Below are 16,695 nucleotides of genomic sequence, written 5' to 3' on the forward strand. Positions count from 1 at the left end.
TGGTGATAGTAGGTATTAGGTTGGTGCAAAAAAGTAATTGCAGTTTCATACTGTGAATTTTCAGAGAAGGCAATGGCACCCCACTCCAGTACTCTTGCCTGGAAAATCCCATGGACGGAGGAGCCTGGTGGGCCGCAGTCCATGTGGTCGCTAAGAGTCGGACACGACTGAGCGACTTCACTTTCACTTTCATGCACTGGAGAAGGAAATGGCAACCCACTCCAGTGTTCTTGCCTGGAGAATCCCAGGGACAGGGAAGCCTGGTGGGCTGCCATCTATGGGGTCACACAGAGTCGGACACGACTGAAGCGACTTAGCACTGTGAATTTTAAATCATAACTAGGCTCAAACTCATCTTTATTCATCAAAATAGGGGCCATTAAAATCAACACATTTTTTCCAACAAGAACTAAGTTTGCTTATTCCTGTAGTGTAAAAATCCATGCTTCGGGATTCGATGAACTCTCGGAAAGCATTTTCTGCCTCCTGCTGGTTGTGGAAGAGTTTTTACTGGAAAAAGTTGTTGAGATGCTTGAAGAAGTGGTAGTCTAGTAGGCGAGAGGTGAATATGGCGGAAGAGGCAAGACTTCATATTCATAGCCCGTTAATATCTTGCAATATTAAGAACTGGTGGAGGAATAAGAAATCATTTTTTTTAAACCAGACAATACTAAGCTCCCTATATATCATGTAATATTCTTAAGTGAAAAGTATTACAGTTTTTACTTTTCCCCCCAGTGGGAAAATTCTCCATTTGCTTATATCAAACATAAGATTGAAGGTCTTAGGAGATATTTAAGACCACAGACTCATAGAAAGAACTGGTTAAAAGCCAAACAGTATCAAAGATATCAAATGGTTGGTTACTTGAACTGCCCCATTATCACCTTCAACTACTTGGTAATGAAAGATTAAATGCATCCAAAAGGTTAGTAAAGTATCTGAAAAAAGGAACTAGAACAAAAGATAACATAACATTTTCAAACTGACTAGGAATGGATTTTTCAACTTGTGGGATAAAATTACTTGCAATGTGGCTTTTTAGTAATATTGCTACCAATCAAGAATATTTACGGCCTTGCTGGGAGAACAAGAACAGTCTCTGATAAGGAACAGAGCCAGTGTAAGAGATAGAAGATAAAGCCAGAATAGACTCCAAATGCAAACTAAACTTAGCTGGAATTTTCTCCTGCAAGGAATGGGAAACTATTGGTTTCAGAATTTAAAAAGAATGGGAAACAAAGAAGTTTTCAGAAAGTTAAAATCTTTTTTATACACTGTAACCAGCTGATTAAGAGAAAGGTAAGTAGAGCAGTCAATAGAGACAATGTTTTAATACTTTATGCATGGGAGGATAAAGGAAATAGCAGAAGGAAAAGGGATAATTTCAAACAATGCTTATAATAAAGGATGATCTGACTGGCTTTGGAGACGAGGAACTAAATACAATTCTGTAATACTGAGCATGATAGCTGAACCTGGCAGAAATTACAGGACCTTAAAATAGGAAAATTCAGAGAATAAGGTTTTTCTCCCATGGAAAAAAAGGAGAGGGGAGAACTGGAAAGACAATAAATTGCATTTTAGAAGTATTGCATTTAGAGTGGGAATTCTGTCTTGCTGTTAACTGCTAGACAGGGATTCAAAGGCTAGAAATGAAAATTTGTAAGTGATTTACATATTCACATCTTACAATTTGTAGAGCTTTTCAGTTTTTATAGTAATTCAAGCACATTATTTCATTTGATCTCAACAGGTGCCCTGAAAGGTGAGCAGGTCAGATATCCCCATTTTCCAGAAGACATGCAAGCACTGTAAGCTAAGTTTCAGGGCTAAAAGTTACAGAACAGAACTAAAAGCCAGAGAAGTGAACCTTCATGTGGCTCCGTAGTGCTAGGTTAATTGTCTCTGTAAAACAATACCATACTGACTACAGGCTTCCTTTGAAAAAAAAAATCACATTTACATTATTCTTTTACCTTTAAAACATGATTATGAAAAATTCATCTTTTCTTACTTGACTGCTTCATTTAACTTCACTGTTGTATGTCATTTGGTACCATCACTTCTTGGTAAATGGATGGGGAAACAATGGAAACAGTGACAGACTTTATTTTCTTGGGCTCCAAAATCACTGCAGATGGTGACTGCAGCCATGAAATTAAAAGACGCTTGCTCCTTGGAAGAAAACTATGACACACCTAGACAGTGTATTAAAAAGGAGACAAATCACTTTGCCGACAAAGCTCCACACAGTCAAAGCTGTAGTTTTTCCAGTTGTCATGTACGGATGTGAGAGTTGGACCATAAAGAAGGCTGAGCACCGAAGAATTGATGCTTTTGAACTGTGGTGTTGGAGAAGACTCTTCAGAGTCCCTTGGACTGCAAGGAGTCAATTCTAAAGGAAATCAACCCTGAGTATTCATTGGAAGGACTGATGCTGAAGCTGAAGCTTTAATACTTTGGCCACCTGATGCCAGGAGTCGACTCATTAGAAAACACCCTGACTCTGGGAAAGATTGAAGGCAGGAGGAGAAGGGGATGACAGAGGATGAGATGGCTGGATGGTATCACTGACTCAATGGACATGAATTTGAGCAAGCTCCGGCAGATAGTGAAGGACAAGGAAGCCTGGCGTGCTGCAGTCTATGGGGTCACAAAGAGTCAGACATGATTGAGCAACTGAACAAACAACAAATACCAAAAATTTTAAATAAACCTTCACTAACAATTCCTTTTCTGGAAATTTATCCTATATAGTATGTTAGGAACAATTTGGGTATGTTACTCTTTTTCAACTGTAAAATTTTAAAAATCTAAATATATATTAAGTATTTCCAATGAAAGTCTATCATTCCAATTGAGATGTGTCATCAGCATAAAATATACACTAGATTTTAAAGATTCAGCACGGGGGGAAAAATGGGCATCCCTGGTGGCTCAAATGGTAAAGAACCTGACTGCAAGGCAGGAAGACCCAGGTTCGGTCCCTGGGCTGGAAAGATCCCCTGGAGAAGGGAATGGCCACCCACTCCCATATTCTTGCCTGGAGAATTCCATGGACAGAGGAGCCTTGTGGGCTGAGCTGGACACTGGAGCAAAGAGCTGGACACAACCTAGTGACTAACAAATTTCACACACTTTCATGGGGGAAAAATGAATACAAAACATTTCATTATTTTTTGCATTTAATACATGCAGAAATGGTAATTTTTTAGACATTGTGTTAAACAGAATATACTATTAAGAGAGTCCACTGGTGGTCTAATGGTTAGAATTCCAGGTGTTAACTGCCTGGCCCAGGTTCAATCGCTGGTGAAGGAACTGAGATCATGCAAGCTGCACAGTGTGGCAAAAAAAGAAAAAGAAAAAAAGAAAAAAAAATGGAAGAAAAAAAGAATGTCACCTGCTTATTTCAAATTTTTTTAATGTAGCTGCTGCTGCTGCTAAGTCACTTCAGTTGTATCCGACTCTGTGTGACCCCAGAGACGGCAACCCACTAGGCTCCTACTAGAGCATAAAGCCCTATATGAACTGACATGGAACAAAAAAAGCAAGTGAATTAATTAATGGTACTTGCATATTACCCAGGGGCTTCCCTGGTGGCTCAGATGGTAAAGAATCTGCCTGCAATGAATCTGCCTGCAATGCAGGAGACCCAGGTTTGATCCCTGGGCTGGGAAGATCCCCTGGAGAAGGAAATGGCAACCAACTCAACAGTATTTTGCCTAGAAAATCCCACAGACAGAAGAGCCTAGGGGGCTACAGTCCGTGGGGCTGCAAAGAGTCAGGCACGACTGAGCGACAAACACACACATACATATCATCCCATTTTTATAAATGCACATAAAAACATTTTTAAAGTTATTCACAAAAAATCCAGAAAAATATACGGAATATTGTTTTCACTTAGTATCTCTGAAAAATAAGGATAACTTATTTATCAGGTTTTACTTCCTGCACAATTTGGACACCTTACAAAAAACTGACAAAAAATGTGTTACTTTTATAATTTGAGGGGGGGAAAACCACATAGATAATACTTTTTGAAAGAAAAAGTAGTGACTTTTAAAATTACAACTACCTTCTTCAAGTACAAAACATTAGCAGAAGCACCAAAGCCCTTTCAAGAGTTCTAGAACAATTAGGCAAATAGAAGGAATCAAAATATTATCCCTAAGATCCTAAACAAGTTTATAAACAATTCAACAATAAGAATTTATAAATAAATCACTTAAGCAATCATTAAAACTCTTCAGAAGTCAGGATGTCTTCTACCACACAAAAAGGAATACATTACATCTGTAATTTAAAAATGAGAGGAAACCAGTTTACCAAAGGAGCAACAGCGTTAGTTTAAAGAAAAATTCCAAAACAGACTACTAACACTTTATAATATAGTAAGTCAAGTTCATCTTTCATCGTGTTAATAATACACAATCTCAAACTCTAAGAATCCTAATTTCCAAACTTACAGGGTTAATATTTTGCCTTCTAGATGCCTATTTGTATCCCTATTTTATAAAGATTTTCTCCTTTCCCTTTAATCTTAGGTTGTCAATCCTTTTAGGCAGTTTCCTTCCCTGAAACCCATGTATCACAAGCTGCAGGTCTCTAAAAGTGCATTGTTAAGATACATCAACTTTTGACTTCAAGTGATTTATAGTTTACTAGAGGGAAAAAAAAGACTCCAAAGGTCAGCAAATTAGTAGATGATTATCCCTACCTAGACGGTTTATTGGTATGCAATTCAATAGGCAATTAAAAAAAAATCTGCATTGTCACTGAAGGAATACCAAATAATCAGTTCAGAATTATCAGAACAAAAAAACTGACTAAAATTAATAATCCATAGAGAATACTTTCAGGACCAGACGTTATGTTATCAAAACAGGAAAGGCAAATTTGAGAAGGAAGACGACTGATGAGGATACAAATGTCACCAAGTTTAGAATCCACTGAACTTTTAGCACTACAGAACTGCTGACTGAGAATATGAGTCATGTTCTGATTTTGATCAGTTTAAGAAGGCAGTAAAACATAATGAGGACATTATAAGAAATAAGAATGAAAGGTCAATCTGGAAGATTACTGTACAGAAATCTTAGTTATAAAAGGTTACTAAACTATTCATCCATTCAACAATGTAAGTACTCATTTGGTACAAAAACTTGGGATAGTCACTGGCAAGAAGATTGCTAAGGCAGAGTGTCCAAATTCTTAGGGAGCTTAAATTCTAGTGTGAAAAACAAGTATAAGTATACAAGCAAACAAACAAAACCTCTACAGAACTTCAATGCTATTTGGTAAGTGCTGCACTACAACTGCAGAAAACGCTACAGGAATTACCTATGGAAGAGCATCCTAAGAAAACTTGTATAAATGGGAAAGAATGTTAAGACCCAAGACATATATGAAAGGCTTCCATTACACAAAAGGAAAAAGAGTAAACAAAACACTAATTCAAGCACTCTAACATGAGTAAAATTAAACAGATGGTTTCTAAACATAAAATTTTAAATCCCCATAATGAAGCTCAACTCTAAAAACTATGCTTTTTAAGCCTATTTTAAAGTGTAGTAAAAATGACCTAGTGAAAAATACCCTTGGATTGATGTTTGAGAGTCAGTAAGAGAAACTAGTAATGCTGAGCAGAACTTGATCTCACTACATACGTAAGCTGTTTATAAATAGAGCAAACTGTTTTCCCCCCACTGGCTTTCACTGTTATTTCAGAGATGACAGAAGCTTTACTTCAACACAAAATTACAATTAACCATCACTGACTCAGTCTATGATAACCAATTCACAAAATTCCTACAAAACTGCTTAATCAAATTATTGATAATCACACCAACTATTCAAAATATATTTATGAAAACAATAGTTCATTGATAGTCCATGTAAGTATCATAAAACAGGTTTGTATTTTTTCTCTTATTTATGGATAAGAATTTATTAAGTGCTTAATATATATACCAGGTACTATGCTAATCATTCTTGATACATCATTTCAACTAATCCTCAAAATAAGACTCTGAGGGAATCTGAATACTCCACTTCAAAAGCTGACATTTTGGCAAAAGGGTTATTTTGAGATAAGGCAATTAAAAAACAGCATACAACAGAAAAAAACTGCCTTCCCCTATCAGACTTAAAAAGCAGGGCATAAATTTTCCTTTTTAAAGGTAACATGAATTTTCATTTCTAAAGTACCAGAAAGAGAACTCAATCCTCAGAGTTGACTCTTATCAATGCAGATGACACAGACATAAATCTGTATAACAAACCTGACTAAAATAATCTTTATATTCACTAGTTGCTCCCACATATTTATTCCCACAATTTGCAGGCCCTAAAAAGCCTCTTTCCTTTGTCTTGTCTCTATTCCACAATTTATCGCTCAGATTCACTGCTTCTATGGTCTCCAATTCTTTCCTCTGTAGCCCTCCATATGCATAAGTGACAAACCATTTCTTCTGTTACTCTGTCTTTTGTCAGTTTAATTTGCAGAGCCCCAGACAAAGAACCTAGGAGGAAAGAGAAAAAGGTTTTTCCTTCCCTCAGTTCATTTCAGTCGCTCAGTCGTGTCCGACTCTTTTTGATCCCATGAACCACAGCACGCCAGGCCTCCCTGTCCATCACCAACTCCCAGAGTCCACCCAAACCCATGTAGATCGAGTCAGTGATGCCATCCTGCCATCTCATCCTCTGTCGTCCCCTTCTCCTCCTGCCCTCAATTTTTCCCAGCATCGGGGTCTTGTCAAATGAGTCAGCTCTTTGCATCAGGTGGCCGAAGTATTGGAGTTTCAGCTTCAATATCAGTCCTTCCAACGAACACCCAGACTGGTCTCCTTTAGGATGGACTGGTTGGATCGCCTGGCGGTCCAAGGGACTCTTAAGAGTCTTCAACACCACAGTTCAAAAGCATCAATTGTTTGGCATTCAGCTTTCTTTATAGTCCAGTTCTCACATCCATACATGACCACTAGAAAAACCATAGCCTTGATTAGACGGACCTTTGTTGGCAAAGTAATGTCTCTGCTTTTGAATATGCTATCTAGGTTGGTCATAACTTTCCTTCCAAGGAGTAAGCGTCTTTTAATTCCATGGCTGCAATCACCATCTTCAGTGATTTTGGAGCCCAAAAAAATAAAGTCTGAGACTGTTTCCACTGTTTCCCCATTTATTTGCCATGAAGTGATGAGACCAGATGCCATGATCTTCGTTTTCTGAATGTTGAGCTTTAAGCCAACTTTCTCACTCTCCTCTTTCACTTTCATCAAGAGGCTTTTTAGTTCTTCTTCACTTTCTGCCATAAGGGGGCTATCATCTGCATATCTGAGGTTTTTGATATTTCTCCCGGCAATCTTCATTCCAGCTTGTGCTTCTTCCAGCCCAGCATTTCTCATGATGTACTCTGCACATAAGTTAAAGAAGCAGGGTGACAATATACAGCCTTGACATACTCCTTTTCCTATTTGCAGCCAGTCTGTTGTTCCATGTCCAGTTCTAACTGTTGCTTCCTGACCCACATACAGGTCTCTCAAGAGGCAGGTCAGGTGGTCTGGTATTCCCATCTCTTTCCGAATTTTCCACAGTTTCTTGTGATCCACATAGTCAAAGGCTCTGGCATAGTCAAGAAAGCAGAAATAGATGTTTTTCTGGAACTCTCTTGCTTTTTCCATGATCCAGCGGATGTTGGCAATTTGATCTCTGGTTCCTCTGCCTTTTCTAAAACCAGCTTGAACATCAGGAAGTTCATGGCTCACGTATTGCTGAAGCCTGGCTTGGAGAATTTTGAGCATTACTTTGCTAGCGTGTGAGATGAGTGCAATTGTGCGGTAGTTTGAGCATTCTTTGGCACTGTCTTTCTTTGGGACTGGAATGAAAACTGACCTTTTCCAGTCCTATGGCCACTGCTGAGTTTTCCAAATTTGCTGGCATATCGAGCGCGGCACTTTCACAGCATCATCTTCCGGGATTTGAAATAGCTCAACTGGAATTCCATCACCTCCACTAGCTTTGTTCATAGTGATGCTTTCTAAGGTCCACTTGACTTCACATTCCAGGATGTCTGGCTCTAGGTGAGTGATTATACCATTGTGATTATCTGGGTCATGAAGTTCTTTTTTGTACAGTTCTTCTGTGTATTCTTGCCACCTCTTCTTAATATCTTCTGCTTCTGTTAGGTCCCTACCATTTCTGTCCTTTATCGAGCCCATCTTTGCATGAAATGTTCCCTTGGTATCTCTAATTTTCTTGAAGAGATCTCTACTCTTTCCCATTCTGTTTCTTTGCATTGATCGCTGAGGAAGGCTTTCTTATCTCTCCTTGCTATTCTTTGGAACTCTGTGTTCAAATGGGTATATCTTTCCTTTTCTCCTTAGCTTTTAGCTTCCCTTTTTTTTACAGCTATTTGTAAGGCCTCCTCAGACAGCCCTACAACCTCTGAATCAGGCACAAGTACAAGCCCCATTCTGCAGAGAAGCAATCAGATTTTCACAGGTTAACCTGCCCAGAGTCACACACAAGTCAAGAAGCACCAATCTGATTCCACAGTATGAGTACTTAATTGGTGCAAGGTTTGTAACTATGATCTCTATCATAAAAGCCCATAATTCATCCATTCACATTTAATATTTGTAAAGAAAGCTAATTAGACAATCCCCCCCATCCATCAATAAACACATTTATGGTCAACACCAAATAAATGGCATCTCAAATTCTCTCAGGCTACAGGAGGTAACTAGGTTAGAACAGTCTCTGGGATGAAACTTACAAGTAAGGCTAAGGTTTAATAAGTAAATGATTAAAAAGTGCAAATTGATAACATCCATCTGCTAAGTCGCTTCAATCGTGTCCGACTCTGTGCGACCCCATAGACGGCAGCCCACCAGGCTCCACCGTCCCTGGGATTCTCCAGGCAAGAACACTGGAGTGGGTTGCCATTTCCTTCTCCAATGCGTCAAAGTGAAAAGTGAAAGTGAAGTTGCTCAGTCCTGTCCGACTCTTCGCGACCCCATGGACTGCAGCCCACCAGGCTCCTCTGTCCGTGGGATTTTCCAGGCAAAAGTGCTGGGGTGGAGTGCCACCACCTTCTCCAATCCATCTACCATGTGCCATATTAAGCAGAGAGATATTAAAATAAAAAGACGTAGCCCCTACCCTTAAGGAGCTTACAATTTACAGGTTCAAAGATCTTCACTTTAATTCAAATACAATTTAAATACTAAATTAAAGATGTCTTTCCTAAAAAATGATTCTTACCAAAAAGACAGTGTTAAACCTGGTAAATCTAAAAGCAGGCTAAAATACAAAGTAGAAAAACCCAAGGGCTTTGGAGAAAAATAAACTGAGTTCAAATACCTGCTATCAGTTACAACAGGAATCAGGATAAAATAATCTCTCTGAGCCTCTATTTGGTCACAAAGTTGTTAATGTTTAGAACTACATACAAAGGATGACAAACTAAGAGATGGGGCAGAGGATACAGTTCTGGGTAGGGTTAGGGAAAAGAAAAAAGTACTGTGATTCAGCCAAATTAAATACTATTCTCACTATAAAACTGAAATAAAAGGATAAGGCAGAAAGTGTAAGGGTAAGAAATAAAGTATAAAAGATTAAAATGTAAAAAGAACACTGTCCCTTTAAGATGCCTACAAAGAACCACCAAATTTCCTTTCATAAACTCTTAGGTATCTACTGATTACTTGTAAGTGAATCATTATTTTGAAAAACGTCTGTAGCTTATTTGCTTATTTGTATAGTCCTCAGATAAATCACCTGGCCAGAGGTTAACTCTGGGATTCACGATACAATTTCCTTGAATGCCCTGATGGTTATATACAATAATGAAAATGTTCTGTATCTGCATTGTGCGGTACTAACACAGCCACACTGGCCATATACAGCTAACAAGCACTTGAAATGTGGCATGGGTAACTGAAGAACTGAATTCTTAATTTTAGTTAATCGAAATTTAAACAGTCACATGTGGCTGGTGGCCACTATACTAGAGAACAGAGCCCCAGAGAAACATGTGGTCACATGCACTTTCATAAACTAAAGTTACAGGAACATTCATGGTAACGTTTACTCATAATAACCAAAAGTTAGAAACAACTCACCAACAGTAACACAGTTAAATAAACCTTGATATATAATTTTTAAAAATTATAAGTCTGCAACACTATAAAAGGAACCTTACAATTTATTTGCATATTATTTAAGCAATTCTGTGATTCTGTCCATTTCAAACAACTAATAAATTCTCTTAATCCAACTTAGTCTCTAAGGGACCATCCATACTTACTTCAAAGCCAGGCCTTTGAGGGCAGTGACTTCATCTAATACTTCCTTATATCCCACCCAAAGTCTCCACATTATAAATATTCAGAATTTACGTTTAATCTTCTGAATAAACTAGTTATAATGATCACTTGTAAACCAAAGAAAAACCAACTCATACATAAGTATCATACAGATAATATAATCAATGTAAAGCTGAATTTAAAAAATCTGCTTAAAAACAAACTTTTCTTTCACACTAAGTATAATACAATTGCATTCTAAGCTATAACTGTGATTAAACAATAATATAAAATTTTCTTAGTAAAATCTGATAAGACTTTGCAACAGCTTCTGCTTAAGCTTGAAGGGAAAAATGGAGAACATGGGACAAGAAAACAATCTCTGGGGAGTCCAGAGACAGGTAATAACAGAGCTAACAAGCCACACAACAGAGCAATGAAATGAGTACTAAAAAGATACCCCATCTGGTACGTGAGATCCAACCCCAGTTCTGCCACTAACTACTGGCGCAAAATTAACCCAACAGCCAGGTATGTGGCATCTCTGCCTCTGATCTGCCAAAAAGCACTGACATTTTTTTTTTTTTTTTGGAGGAGCGAGGGGAGTTAAAATTTCAAATTCAGCTCTATCTGGACAGAAATTCAGAAAGAAAGAAAAACTTTCTGAAGCATCCCTTATGTCCCAAACATTAAACAAAAATGAGCACCTAAATTTAAGTACTTTTAAAGTACAACCAAATCCTAGCAGAGCACCCAGTTCAGTTCACTCACAGGAGTCAGTCAATTAATTTAAATATATACAATCTTACAGGCACTTCTGAAGCACTCAAAATACAGAAAACCTACTTCTTAGGTCCTATCAAAATAAGGCATTTTAAGTGACATTATTGAACATTTTTTGTGACAATGTAAAATTCTCAAAACAAGAAATTATATTTTAACACAAACTCTCAATTTTTTCATGTGAAGTTTCTGATACTACTGTGAAGCCAAACAGTTACAACTTACATGTCCAATAAGCATAATTCAAAAGATAATTTAGCTAGAAATATAAATACAACCATAATTTCTAATATTTGGACAACTACACACTGTAAAATAACATAAAATGGCGTGGTGGTGGGAGCAAATCTTATTAAGTATCTGCTACATGTCAGAATATTTTGTTCAGTACCTTCCATACCCTATCTTATCTTTTTCAGTCATCTTCCTAGATGGCCACCTGTTAAAGATAAGGAAAATGAAGGCGTGGCTGCGAATTACAGCACTGAATAACCTTCCAACTCAGCTGATCTTAAAGTCTTTCTGCTACATTACTGTAATTATTTTCATTTTTCCTGCTGACTTTTGCCCAAAATCAAAATAGGCAAACTAAGTCCACAGGCCAAATAAGGCATACCTTGTTTTTGTAAACAAAGTTTTGCTGGAACACAGATTCATTTGGCCATCTTTGCACTGTACAGCAGAGCTGGACACCTGCAACAGAACTGGGACAATCTGCAAAGCTTACAGTAGTTACTACCTGGCCTTTTATAGAAATTTGCCAACCCCTGCCTTAAAGTATCAAAAATGCAAAGAACCTCAGAGGCCTCAAAACTTCAATGTTTAGCTTCTTTGAGACAACTATTAAGAAAGAAGGAACTTCAAAATTACATGAGAGAAACTGCTTGAAACTTTATGTTTAAAGCCTAATAAGCTCAAATTTATAAAAGTGATAAAATTAAATAGCTTGATTATGAAGTAACTGAACCCTTGTTATTTGTTTTGAAGGGAAGGTGGTAAGGTTTTGAATCTCAGTACTCCCACCAGGGATGGAACCTGTGCCTGCTCCTGCAGGGGGAGTGCAGAGTCCTAGCCTGCCAGGGAATTCCCCATGAAACCTTATTCTTAACAATTAAAGTGTCTTCTGTAGTAGAAAGTGATGGAGGAAAAACTTCACAATTCACCATATTAAAACATATTTAATAAACATGTACCTTTTTACTATGTACCCACATTTTTTCATGAAGAACATCTTCAGTATAGCAAAACAGAGCCTGGCATTTCAAGTAGTTTATACTTCACTTCACACTTTTTAATACATTCACTGAATTCCTTACACTTGGATCAAACCAAACATTTATGTGATTACTCAAGGGTCTAGTTGATTTTCTTGTGTTGAAGGAGCTTTCTCCACCCCCGCCACCCCCCGTGGTATGTGACATTCCCATTGCTTTCATTCCAAGTAAAAAATCTCCCAATTAAATCATTTTATCTTCATTCAAAATATACTTCACTATCACTTAAACAATTTGCTTAAATTAAGCCAGCGTGAGGAAATGCTTGATTACAGTGTTACAAACATTTTCTTTCTTCATTTAGCAATCTGAAACAGGAGTCCCATAGCGGTAAAGTACAGTCTATAAACTCCAGTATAGATAGATCAAGAAGTCCTACAACATATGAAACGTACACAACTGTTAATGAATACCTTGACTTTGATGACTTTATAAACACTTTCAAAAAATCCTATATTCAGTTTCCTTTTTAAGAAAAATGTCACTATCAAAGGAAAATAACCCAAAATTATTTAGTTTGCAACAACTCTGGAGTTATTCCCAGAAACACACAAGGCCACGTCAACATTGAAAAATTAATCAGTGTAATTCACTGTATTAACAGATTTTAAAAATTCAAATGGTCACCTCAATAGATGCAGAAAGGTATGACAAAATTCAACATCTATTCATGATTAAAAACGCAAACAACCCCCCTCAAACTCTCAGCAACCTCAAAACAGAAGGAAATTTCCTTAATATGATTTATAGAATCTACAAAATGACTTACATCTAGCATTATACTTTGAAGGTGAGACTGAATGCTCTAAGATTGTGAACAAGGCAAGGACGTTCCCTTTCAACCCTATTGGAAGTCCTAGACGCTGCACAAAGTCAAGAAAAAAAAGACATACAGGAAAGGTAGGTAGGTTTCTCTATTCATAAATGACATGACTGCCTCCTTAGACAAATTCCAAAATATCTACAGGAAAAAGCTCCTAGAAATTATAAATGAGTTTAATAAAAACTCAAAATACAAAAGCAACATATAAAAATTGATTGCATTTCACATACTAGCAATGGTCAACTGGAAAGACAAGGTTTTAAAAATGACATCTGCATTAGAACTAAAAAACTGAAATACTTAGGTAGAGAACTAATAAAACATTTGCAGGATCTACATGTTGAAAACTATGAAACATTCATGAAATAAATAAAAGACCTAAATAGAGAGAAACATCATGTTCATAGATTGGAAAACTCTATTTTGTTAAGACGTCAATTATCAAATTAATCTACAACAACTTCAAAATCCTCAGTTCAGTTCAGTCACTCAGTCATGTCCGACTCTTTGTGACCCCATGGACTGCAGCACGCCAGGCCTCCCTGTCCATCACCAACTCCCAGAGTTTACTCAGACTCATGTCCATTGAGTCAGTGATGCCATCCAATCATCTCATCCTCTGTTGTCCCCTTCTCTCGCCTTCAGTCTTTCCCAGCATCAGGGTCTTTTCAAATGAGTGAGCTCTTCGCATCAGGTGGCCAAGGAATCGGAGTTTCAGCTTCAGCATCAGTCCTTCCAATGAGTATTCAGGACTGATTTCCTTTAGGATGGATTGGTTGGATCTCCTTGCAGTCCAATGGACTCTCAAGAGTCTTTTCGAACACCACAGTTCCAAAGCATCAACTCTCTGGCACTCAGTTTTCTTTATGATCCAACTCTCACATCCATACATGACTACTGGAAAAACCATAGCTTTGACTAGATGGACCTTTGTTGGCAAAGCAGTATCTCTGCTTTTTAATATGCTGTCTAGGTTGGTCATAACTTTTCTTCCAAGGAGCAAGCATCTTTTAATTTCATGGCTGCAATCACCATCTGCAGTGATTTTGGTGCCCACAAAAATAAAGTCTGACACTGTTTCCCCACCTATTTGCCATGAAATGATGGGACCAGATGCCATGATCTTAGTTTTGTGAATGCTGAGTTTTAAGCCAACTTTTTCACTCTCCTCTCTCACTTTCATCAAGAGGCTCTTTAGTTCTTCTTCACTTTCTGCCGTAAGAGTGGTATCATCTCCGTATCTGAGGTTATTGATGTTTCTCCTAGCAATCTTCATTCCAGCTTGTGCTTCATCCAGCCCAGCGTTTCTCATGATGTACTCTACATATGTTAAATATGCAGAGTGACAACACACAGCCTTGACATACTCCTTTCCCTATTTGGAACCAGTCTGTTGTTCCATGTCCAGTTCTAACTATTGCTTCCTGACCCGCATACAGGTTTCTCAAGAGGCAGGTCAGGTGGTCTGGTATTCCCATCTCTTTCCGAATTTTCCACAGTTTATTGTGATCCACACAGTCAAAGGCTTTGGCATAGTCAAGAAAGCAGAAATAGATGTTTTTCTGGAACTCTCTTGCTTTTTCCATGATCCAGCGAATGTTGGCAATTTGATCTCTGGTTCCTCTGCCTTTTCTAAAACCCAGCTTGAACATCTGGAAGTTCATGGAATTTATATATATTTATAGCAATAAGCTGATTATAAAATTTAGGCAAAAGTACTAAAATAGCCAAAACAATTTTGAAAAAAAAAAAAAAAAGTTGGAGAATTCACATTACCTGATTTCAAGACTTAATTTTAAACCTATATTAATCAAGACACGGTGATACTGGTGGGAAAAAAAAGCCAAATACAACAATGGAACACAGAGGAGGCTAGAAAGAAACCCACACAAATGTAGTCGAATGGTTTTTGACCAAGAAACAAAGACAATTCAATGGAGAATAGTCTTTTTAACAAACAGACATGGAACAACTGGACAAATAGGTGAAACTCAACTTACAGCTGTACACAAAAAGTAACTCAAAAGTATAACACAGATCGAAAGGTAAAATATATAATTTATAGAAGACGACATAGGAGAAAATCTTTGTGATCTTGGTTTGGCAAAGAGTTCTTATATACTATACCAAAACTAAGACTCATAAAAGAAAATATTGATACTTTGCACTTAATCAAAATTTAAAACTTCTGTACTTCAAAAGACGCAGCTGAGAAGGAAGGAAAAGGCAGGCCACAGACTCGAAGAAAATCTCTGCAAACCACATATCTGACAAAGGACTAGAAAAAAATCAGACAATAAGAAAATTCAATTTAAAAATGGAAAAAGATTTGAAACTTGGACACTTCATCAAAGATATGCAGATGGCAAGTAAGCACTGAAGTGATGCTCATCATCAATATTCACGAGAAAAATTCAAATAAAAACCACAAGGAAATACTGCTATATATATATATATATATATACCTATTACAATGACTAAAATTAAAAAGAGTGATCATACCAAGTGTTGATGAGGACATAAAGGAATTAGAATACTCATACACCACCACTGAGAATATAATTCAGCCTCTTTGGAAAATGTATTTTTGAGTGTATAGTTTCCTACACTACTGTGACAAGTTGCCACAGATTTAGTGGCTTAAAACAACATAAACTTATTATTTTACAGTTCTGTAGGTTAAATATCTGACACAGGTCTCTCTGGGTGAAAATCAAGTTGTTGGCAGAACTCCATTCTTTTCCATGAGGTCTAAAGATTAATCCATTTCCTGGCCTTATCAAGAGACCATATTTCTTAGCTTATGCCCCAAATTCTCCAACCTCAAAACCGAGAACTCTGCATCTCTCTGTCCCTGCTCCCACTGTTACATCTTTCTACCTTCTCTTCCCCTTTTAAGAACCTTTGTGATACTCTAGGCACAGCACCTGGATAACCTCAGGATAAACTCTATTTTAAAGTCAGTTGATTAATTCCACCTACAACTTTAATTCACTTTTGTCATGTAATCTAGTTTATTCACAGTTTCCAAGGAGCAGAACATCTTGGGCCACTATTCTACCTAACACATATTTTTAAAGTTAAACATACACTTCCCACATGACCCAGAAATTTCACTTGGAGGTGCTTATCCAAGAGAAATGAAGGCTTGTGTTCACATAAAAACTTGCTAACAAAGATTTATAGCAGCTTTATTCATAGTTCAAACAAAAAACTCAAATGTCTTTCAACTGGTAGATGGATAAATCGTGATGCATCCATACACTGGAATACTACATTCAGCAACATAAAGAATTGCTAACACACTCAACATCAAGAAACACTCCAAAGTATTACACTAAATTAAAGAAACCAGACTCAAAAGGCTAAACACTATATAATTCCATTACCTGATATTCTAGAAAAGACAAATTACAAGGAAAGACAATAATCAACATCAGTTGCCAGCAGTTAAAGACTATAAAAGAGCAGCTCAAGGGAATTTCAGGGGCTGAACTGTTAC

At 37.3% G+C, this 16,695-nt stretch overlaps 1 protein-coding gene across 30 annotated transcripts in view; it reads right to left on the bottom strand.

Annotated features, from left to right (window-relative positions):
- PALS1 (protein associated with LIN7 1, MAGUK p55 family member) overlaps positions 1-16,695 on the bottom strand; it is a 79,181-nt gene that overhangs the window by 59,804 nt on the left and 2,682 nt on the right. The window lies entirely within an intron of this gene.

Source organism: Bos grunniens, chromosome 10 (assembly GCF_055505025.1).
Source record: "Bos grunniens cultivar Pamir isolate PY7600 chromosome 10, Bosgru_T2T1.0, whole genome shotgun sequence".
Taxonomy (NCBI): domain Eukaryota; kingdom Metazoa; phylum Chordata; class Mammalia; order Artiodactyla; family Bovidae; genus Bos; species Bos grunniens.